The sequence below is a fragment of the Taurulus bubalis genome (assembly GCF_910589615.1).
Source record: "Taurulus bubalis genome assembly, chromosome: 13".
Classification (NCBI taxonomy): Eukaryota; Metazoa; Chordata; class Actinopteri; order Perciformes; family Cottidae; genus Taurulus; species Taurulus bubalis.
Window position 1 is genome coordinate 25232137 of NC_136601.1, and position 9342 is coordinate 25241478.

Consider the following 9342-nt stretch of genomic DNA (forward strand, 5'->3'; position numbering starts at 1 on the left):
AAGACCTGGGAAAGAGGATTAGCATCTAACTGAAGCGAAGACATCGCCTACGAAGCTCTCCTTGCCTGTTCTTCTTCTTTTCTTTTTGTCTCCTTAGTTTAACCCTGAAAACACACCAACACCTTCTTGTATTAGGGTATTGATTCACACGTTCATTTTAAATACTCGAAACATGTGTTAATTATAGGTGTTAATTAAGTTGTCTTTTTCAGTTGCTAACACACACAAATGTCACTATTATTGGCACAATTATTGAAAGTGACGCTCTGAGAGAAAATCTTGTTTACAACAGCAAGGTTGTACATTTTCACCCATTCACACCCCGAAGGTGGGCGCTACCATTCATACGCATGTATACACTGCAGGCACAGAGACTCAGGATTAAGTTTAAGGACACATCGCCGTGGACTGGAGACGGGGATCGAACCGCTGATCCTGTGAAGGGCGACCCCGCTCTACCACTGGCACGCCTCATACCATGGCAGAGGTTTTTTGAAAAACTGTGTGTGTGTGTGTGTGTGTGTGTGTGTGTGGGGCACAATCTCTCTAAGTGTTGTGTTGCAATGAGTTTGTTTCCATAGAGAACAGGAAATAAAGTAACGGCACACATTTCGTTTCAGTGAAACATGTTTTGTGGGCAGGCTAACGGACTGAGCAACGGTTATTTAACACACTATGGAAGTTATGTTAGCCGTGTTTATTTGTGTGTGACATATTGTTCAGTGCAAAGCATTTTTTAATGAACAAAAAGATGTAATACACAGCGCTGTGCCATCAGTGTCTGATTTAATATAGAATGTATAAAAATGTGTTCATGTGTTTTTCTTGTGTTATGTATAGAACTGTTATTTTTAATAGTTTTAATATCTATGAACGAACTGTCGCTGGTCGCTTCACCGTCGCGGACATGTGAGCGGATACAAGATGCCATTTGGAAATCATCATTTTTACCAACGCACTATTGCATTCTGCTTTGTAATTGGCAGTTGGGTGTTCCCTTGCAGTGTCATTTATGAGTGTCGAGTTATGGCCAATCACAGATTAGCATGAAGAAAAGGATTAGATTAATTGGATAGAAGAGGCCCAGCCCTGAGGGAGGACAGGGGGTCGTAGCTGCATCATCAAGGGATATTATTGGATCTCCTGAAAATGAACCATAACATCATGTTGTGAAATCTTATGGTGCCATATGACAAAAAGAAAACTCCCTGAACATCAAAATGCACACTATGCGGTGGGCTCAGTATACATATGCACAACTAGTCCCTGGGTAGATCTATTGAATTTATTATCATTAGGAAGCAAAACGAGCCGTTTCAAAAGAGCAAAGGGAAACACAAGGATGCTGCAGTGGGAATTTAATAAATATTCTTTGTAATGTTGAGATATCACGATAAAGAGAAAATAAAAAGAGAAGGAAGAGTAGCCAAAATATATTATCAGTGTCCCCATGACTTGACTAGTTAGATAAAGTAATACATAAGACAATAAAAGTATACTTTGATTTATGTACTGGGCACGTATTCCTGACATCAGTAATAAAAGGACAACCCGGGTTGTGTTAGTTTGCTCACCCTTAAAACTGCTGCTGCTGTAGCCTAATTGTATTTGAAAAGATTTTCACTAATTGCATTACAAAGGAAACAAAAGCCAATTTACCTTTTCCTGAAACTAACTGGAGGGTTCTTAATTGGATCAGTAAAAACAGGATTTCATTGGAATGTCTCTGTGGTTTATTTCGAGCCGAGGTGAGGGTCACTACACGCAGACAAGAAGGCTGCGTCTCTAATAAAAAACTATAAAGAAGGTGTTCCAAACGGGTTCTCACAAGACAGTTCTCACTGTAAAAGAACACACATAGCTGCATATCTACAGCAGCAGGATTTTAAAGGGCTATCTCAAGCCTGTTAGCTTTTTAGGGTCTTCTCACACTTGGATCCCTTCGGCCCTTCAAAGAACCTCAGAGCTCAGCATTTCATGCATATGTGAACACTCCTATAGAACAGACCCTTCTGAAGCGAACCATGAGGCTCCTCAGGAGGTGGCCTGAGCACGGTGAGCTTCAACTCTGGGTTGCAGTTTTTTGTCGATATTCAGTAAAAATATGCGATCAGAAGATTTGCATTAATGCTTTCTGTTCAGCGAGCTACATTTCACTAACAGATACAACGGCAATGATGATATGGGTAACCACACGTTTAATCCGTCTTGAAGATGGACGGGAGCCATGATCATTTAGCAGGAATGCTTTCAGGAAATGGAAAGAGGTGGAGGGATGGAGGGTTTGGGGTCATGTGATGAATGAATTAAGGGCCAAGGGATGCAATACAGAGCAGAGCCCCCGAGAGAAAACTTTGTGAAGAAAGGTCTGTGTCGACTTTTTTGATGTAGTTCATGTTGGAGTGGATGCATGTGAGCTAGCAGGAGAAGACCAATGACCAAAAACGGTATGATTCCTTGCCTTGAAGTGGTGGAGGGAATACCCCACTCGGGGTACCTTCCAGATCTGTATACATTTTGCCAAAGGTGGTGGTGAAACCAGAAGCGTGTGGACCACTTTGCCCGTCTCTGAGATGAGCACAAACCACAAGGCCAGGTCGAGGATCACCGAAGGGGTAGAACCGTTAGAGTTCCCTATGAGGATCACATATGGATGTATCAATTGAGCGAGTCAATGTAGTTTCTGGCAAGAATCTGTGTGACTCGGGAGATGGTTGGGTGTACCAGAGGTCATGCAGTGGCTAAAGAAGAAAAGCAGACTCATGCTGCGTTCACACCAAAAGCCTTTTTCGCAACACTTTTTCGCCTGAGTTCACTCGCTCGACTTTGTGGTAAATTTCCGTCATCGGTGGAAAGGGGGCGCGGCTTTTCCGTGGCTTTACTCCGTAAAAACAGCTACCTTTTCCTTCATCCAACATGGAAATAACCACTAGTTCTGCTTTATACTTGTTGTGGAAATCCCACAAACATCAGAACATCAAACTCCATGGTGTCTGGGTTCATAATGTTATCCGTAGTCTCACAACAGCGTCTGAATGAAGCCGCTACCAGCGCTACTTCAGGACCAGCAGCAGTTTGATTCAGCGACGGCAAGACGGCAGTTATGACGGGCGGAGCTTCTCAACTTGTAACGCTATATAAGTTGAAATATATCAACTTGTGCTTTTTTGCAACCATTCTGTGCATTGATTTTGCATGAATCTACTCACGGCAATAATTCGCAACGCTTTTGGTGTGAACGCAGAGGAAAGGAAGGCAAGAAATAAAGGATGCTGGCATGGAGGCGTGCATGGGTTGTTTGTGAGCCTTTGGGGGTGAAATCATTGAAGAATGAGATGTCTCTGGGACCGAGAGAGATTGAAGAGGATGGGTTACAAATCGGACCCCTGAGGGGTCTGATGGGGATGCGGCGTCATCGGCGTCGCGGCTTAAGGAACCCGGAAGTGCTCTGTGGACTTGGAGAAGATGTTCTGCTGTGAGTCTATGAACAGTTTCAAAAGTTGTGCTTCGACAGAAGAAATGAAAAGGGATATTTTGCTTGCTGAGTTGGTGCTTCAAACGCGTGTGTGTCCTGTGATATGCATGAAGCGGAGCGGCCGTCCAGGTGGTTCGGTCCTTTGATGGAGCGCCTGGATGTAGAGCCGGTGGGATAGAGGCGTCTGGAAGAGCTCCTGATCCATAGTATAAGTACGTAAGTAAGTAAGGTTTATTTATGTCGCACTTGTCACAGACAAAAGGTCACAAAGTGCTGTACAGGAGTCAGGGATAAAATAAACGTGTTAAACCAGACTGACAATAACAGGGTCAAACATTAAGAGAGCATAGTAAAATACACATTAAAAGATGCAGCAGTAAAAAACACAATAAAACAATATAATGAAAATAAATAAAAACAGATAAAAAGCAGGTCATAGAGCATGTGTTTAACCAAACGCAGTGTAAACAGGTATGTTTTTAGCATAAGCGGTTTTGATTTATCATTTTTTTTGTCAAAGAGCATGTGAAACCTGAGTCAAAGGAGAAGTGATGAACGGATAAGTTGTGTTTTAATACTTTGGTGCTGAGGTTTGGTCTTTGTTCCCAAACAGCAGTTATAAACTGGAGAGGAAACTTGTTGTGATGGGCATGAGCTGCTCGTGGGCTGAATAACGGAGCTCACAGCTCATGGAGGTTGCATTATGATGCGTTCAGGCTCTTCAGTAAAAAAAAAATTGGTTTTGGGCTAAATTTATAATATTATCATGTGTTCAAATGTTACTGGCGAGAATCTTGAATAAATACAGCTGTATGAAGACGCTGTTTTCACACACAAAATTTAAATTTGAAAGTGAGTGAATGAAAAAAGCGCAGAATGATCTGACAATAAAGACACTGGTTTCAACAAACTGGAAAGTATGTAGTGTGGAAGTGCGAAGCAGAGCAGAAGCACAACGGAGTCCTCTTTCAAATGTGAACGCATTGAATCCCTTCTGTTGGTCCACTTTAGCACTGTTTTGCTTTGTTTTACCTTTATATCATGATGGAAAAATCTGTCAGTTAGTTAGGAACTTTATACCAGTATTACTTTATTTCATTTAAAGTAGGCTATTCAGCATCCTAATAGTATTAAAGACTTGCTCTCGTGCAGTAAATAAACCACATGAATTGTGAAGCTTTTAACCTCCCATTGCCCTTTTGGTCCAGGGAACCAGGGCAACGCTAACCTCAGCCCTGCAGCTCTACGTTTCACTCAGAAGTCACATGGCAGAAGCTGTTTCACTGTCAGCGAACTCATTGACACCCATTCAAGCACCCACAGTTTCACAAGTGTTGTTGTTTCTTCCTCCCTTTTAATAATTAGTTTAAAAAGAGAAAATAGCAAAAAAAGGAAGGATGGATTGAAGATGGAGCGCTTGCAGGGCTGGGCCCTAACATCAAGGTCCCTTCATTAGCGAGCAGCTGTTGAACTGCAGTCAGATGACTCAAGTTGATTTCAAAGTCTTTAAAGAGTTGTCGCAGCCGGGCTCTGACTTGTGTGTATCGGAGGGGAATGAGGATTGAAAAGTGATGGAGAGTGACAGCCGACAGATTGCCGGCGCTCGCAGCCCGCCCTCAGGTGAGACTGGGGAAGACAGATCACCCCGGCTGATGTTTAGGCGAGGGAGGCGTAGAGCACAGCTGTGTGTGTGTGTGTGTGTGTGTGTGTGTGTGAGAGAGTGTGTGAGTGAGAGGAGTGAGGGGTACAGAGAGAGCTAGAGAATGAGCGTACAGTATAAGCATGTACACACACACAATCTCAAGTGCGTACATGGCAGTGGATCGCGTGTGTTTCTGACAGTTTGTGTGTGTGTGTGTGTATGTGTGTGTGTGTGTGTGTGTGTGTGTGTGCGTGTCAGACAAGACCCCGCGGCTGTCGCTAAGCAGCTGACACTTCTTAGCGACAGACTGACAGATTTTCACAAACTAATTTGACTCTGAGGGAGACGACACGAGACGCTCACGAAACTTTTCACATCCTGCCAGTGGAGAATCTGCTGCAGCGCTCATGAAGAAGATGAGGATGAGCAAACCACCCAAAAAAAAAGAACTCCAGACACATGCACACACAGATAGAGAGAGTAGGAGTTGCAGAGAAATGCAGGATAGCACACCTTGTTGACAGAAGAGGACATGATGGGGTGAGTATGGGAGGCTGATTGGGCAGAAAATAATGTACACAGGTCTTAGATTTAACTATGGAGGCCAATTAGTGTGAGAATGATGGCATTAGAATTAGGGTGAAGATGTTTTATGTGCGTACGTGTTTTATGTGCGTACGCACACTGTATATATTACAAATAAATACACTGCAAATATTACAGGTTGAAGTATGACGAGTTGAAATAGTTAGTAATCTTCACTTACACTAGTCTGCTCAGACTGAGCCTGCAGGGTTGGAATGAAGGCTTCTGTCTCTCCTCAGGCTTTGGCTTGGACTCCAACCTTTCCTCTGGCGGGAGCGTTTTCAATGTCTTGAAATGTGGAGAGTGGAATGTGGCAGTTTTATGGGTGGGATTGATTGAAACTGAGTGAGTGAGAGCAGTCCTGTGCCGGTGCGGACGTGTTGGATGCAGCATGGATCTCCACCGCACTGTTTTCATTGTTTGCCCTTCAAATCTACATCTTAAAGGGGGGACAAGAACTCTCCAGTCGTTTTGAGGACCTCCAAGAACCCTCCAGTCAGTTGAGGACCTCCAGTCATGTTGAGGACCTCCAAGAACTCTCTAGTCGTGTTGAGGACCTTCAAGAACTCTCCAGTCAGTTGAGGAACTCCAAGAACTCTTCAGTCAGTTGAGGACCTCCAAGAACCCTCCAGTCAGTTGAGGACCTCCAAGAACTCTCCAGTCAGTTGAGGACCTCCAAGAACTCTTCAGTCAGTTGAGGACCTCCAAGAACCCTCCAGTCAGTTGAGGACCTCCAAGAACTCTCCAGTCGTGTTTAGGACCTCCAAGAACTCTCCAGTCAGTTGAGGACCTCCAAGAACCCTCCAGTCAGTTGAGGACCTCCAAGAACTCTCCAGTCGTGTGTAGGACCTCCAAGAACTCTCCAGTCAGTTGAGGACTTCCAAGAACTCTCCAGTCAGTTGAGGACCTCCAAGAACTCTCCAGTCAGTTGAGGACCTCCAAGAACCCTCCAGTCATGTAGAGGACTTCCAAGAACTCTCCAGTCGTGTTGAGGACCTCCATCATGCACTGTCCATGTCCCTTGTGCCGAGGCAGCTCCAGGATTTCCCGATCGTTGCCAAGCAGTTCCATCTAGTCTTGCTTTCTTGAAGAACCGCATGCAGAATACCTCTTCACGTACGTGACCAGGTACTTGCACTACATTATTGAGTGAAGTCTCTCATCGAATGTGAGCTTCAGAATGTCCACAGGCCATCGGCTCATATGGCAGCATCTAAAGGTTTCTCGCGTATTTTCGTGGCAGTTTTCTTTATTGATGGGTCAAACTTTAAAAGGGATATCACTCAACCTCTTACAGTCTTTTGCAACGAAGTGACATCATCAGTAATGTATCAGATCTCATATTGAGGTTGCTTGATTTGATGGAGCTTGTCCAGTGGGCTTGCTGGTCTGAAGCCGACAACCTGCCAAAATCTCTTCCACAACGTATCGCCCGAATAAAAGCATCGCCCGAATTGACTTATGTAATGAAATCAGCCAGACTTTCAATGGATGCCTCTTCTTTCTGACAAAAGAAATCCATGCATCAATAGTCTAACACTCGGGGGGGATAATGATGTGGGTAAGACCATACAAGTGTTTACTTCTGCCTATTCCTTTTCAGACGTATAAATAAAGCAAATATTTTATTAATTTAGTTTATTTAGAATTTGCGGTATTTGTTTAGTGTTCATCGTATTTGTTCTTCTTATTGATATACTTCTAAATATACTTATACTTTCTCAGAATGCTGCTTTGTCACTTTTAAACCCGCTGATAATATAAATCGTTATATTCTGTAGATATTCTTAATTTCATTATTCTTATGTCTATTAGAGTTCAGGTTGTGCGAGGTCAGTTTAACAGATACTTTCTGTGAGAAACGTTCCTCAAGGTTCCTCAAGGTTCCACGCTTTGCACTACAACACTCACACCTGTTTATCAGTATGTTGACATTAGAGAAGCAGACTGGTCGTTGCACGTTCCAGCCTTGTGAGAAAAGATGAGAACACGATTCTCCTCCTCTTAGACAAGTTAGAGCCAATTAAATGTTAGATGTTCATGACGGAAAACTGTATTAAAGAGCCGACCTTCCGGCTGTTCGGGGTGTTTTTGGACGGTCAACCTGCGTGTTGACTGGACGACTCCCTGCTATCAAGATTGCAGCGCTTGTTACTTTGCTTGTGATCAAGGAAAATAAATTCAGAGAATGAGAGAAGTTGTTTGGCTAAGTTCTTCCGGAGGCTACACCAGGCATCCAATAATTTGTACGTGCTAACACCGCCCACCTGAACCCTTGATATTTTCTCGTAACCTGGCATCAACCCGCCCGACCCCTTTGGGTGTGAGTACACCCGGCAATCACTAGTCTGGAGACATCCACTGACAGACGCCAGACAGGCAGAGGTTTCCTCCGTCAGACCGGATCAGTTGAGTGTCCTCTACTTAGCCGTGGTAGGAAAAGCCGTACGAGTGAAGCACCGAGCCAAGGGACTCAGACAAGGTTGGTCTGCAAGGGTCAGACACAGATCCTCTCCAGGTTGCCACGCAACCGTGGTCCTTCAGGTACGTGAACGGTGAGATGGAACCTTGAGCCTCTCAGTTATTGGAGGTCAAATGGGTGTCGGAGGCTGTTGAAAGCTCTGGCAGGATGACAGTGGAGGAGAGGGAGGAACTCCACACTCTACCAGTGTGACGGAGAGGAGGGCAGTCCGGTCAGGTGGACAAGAAAAGAGACGAGAGAGAAGTCTGTGGTCCTTTACATCAGTGTTGGTTTCTTTAAAGCGTCTCTACATGAAAGTCAGAGCATTAATAAAGCAGCTCACAAGTATTTGCTCTGCAAAGACATTTTGGTGTAATGTCTACCAGAGCAGAGAATGAACCCTGCCTCTCGGGCCAACCACGCATGCTTTTAGTGCACGTTTGTGCATATTAGTGCATGTGAGCGTCAAATTACATTTGCAGAAAAAAAAATCTTTCCAACAATTTTCACTCTTTTTTTGGTGGAAACATGTTCCAGTGAAAACTGTTTCCAGAAATAGATGTTGGGGTATTCTAGTTGCCTTTGGCAGAACAAATCAATTAATTTAGTTTATTCCTACTGTATTGAGGTGGAGGCAGAAGTCTCAGAGGATACCTCAAACGCTGGGTAAATGCAACCAGAACTATCCGCGCTAGAGGTGATGTATTTATTTGTTTGAAATAAATAAAAGCAACTAAAGAGCTGGTCTGGTGCAATATCTCTGACCAGCGGGCGACAAAACACCACAACTAAGAGAGAGGCACTTTGAAAAAAAATAAAATAATAGGCTCTGAAAGAAAGATCACCACTTTAACACCAACTAATAACACGCCGTCCGACCCTCTGGATGGCTTTGCAGAGCGGCTGTAAGTTCCAGCCTTCGCTGCTTTGTGAGGCGCCAAGGCCAGAGAGGAAAAGAGTCGAATTCAAAGGCCAGACTCACATTCACTGGGCCGTCCACACAAGGATGCCACATCCACTCATCAGCCATCCAACACTCGCACTGCTCTTGTGGGAAATTACAAGGCCGGCACACAATGGGCCCGCGTTTGACTGTGTGTGTTTGACTGTGTGTTGTGTGTGTTGACTGTGTGTTGTGTGTGTTGGACTGTGTGTTGTGTGTGTTTGACTGTGTGCATG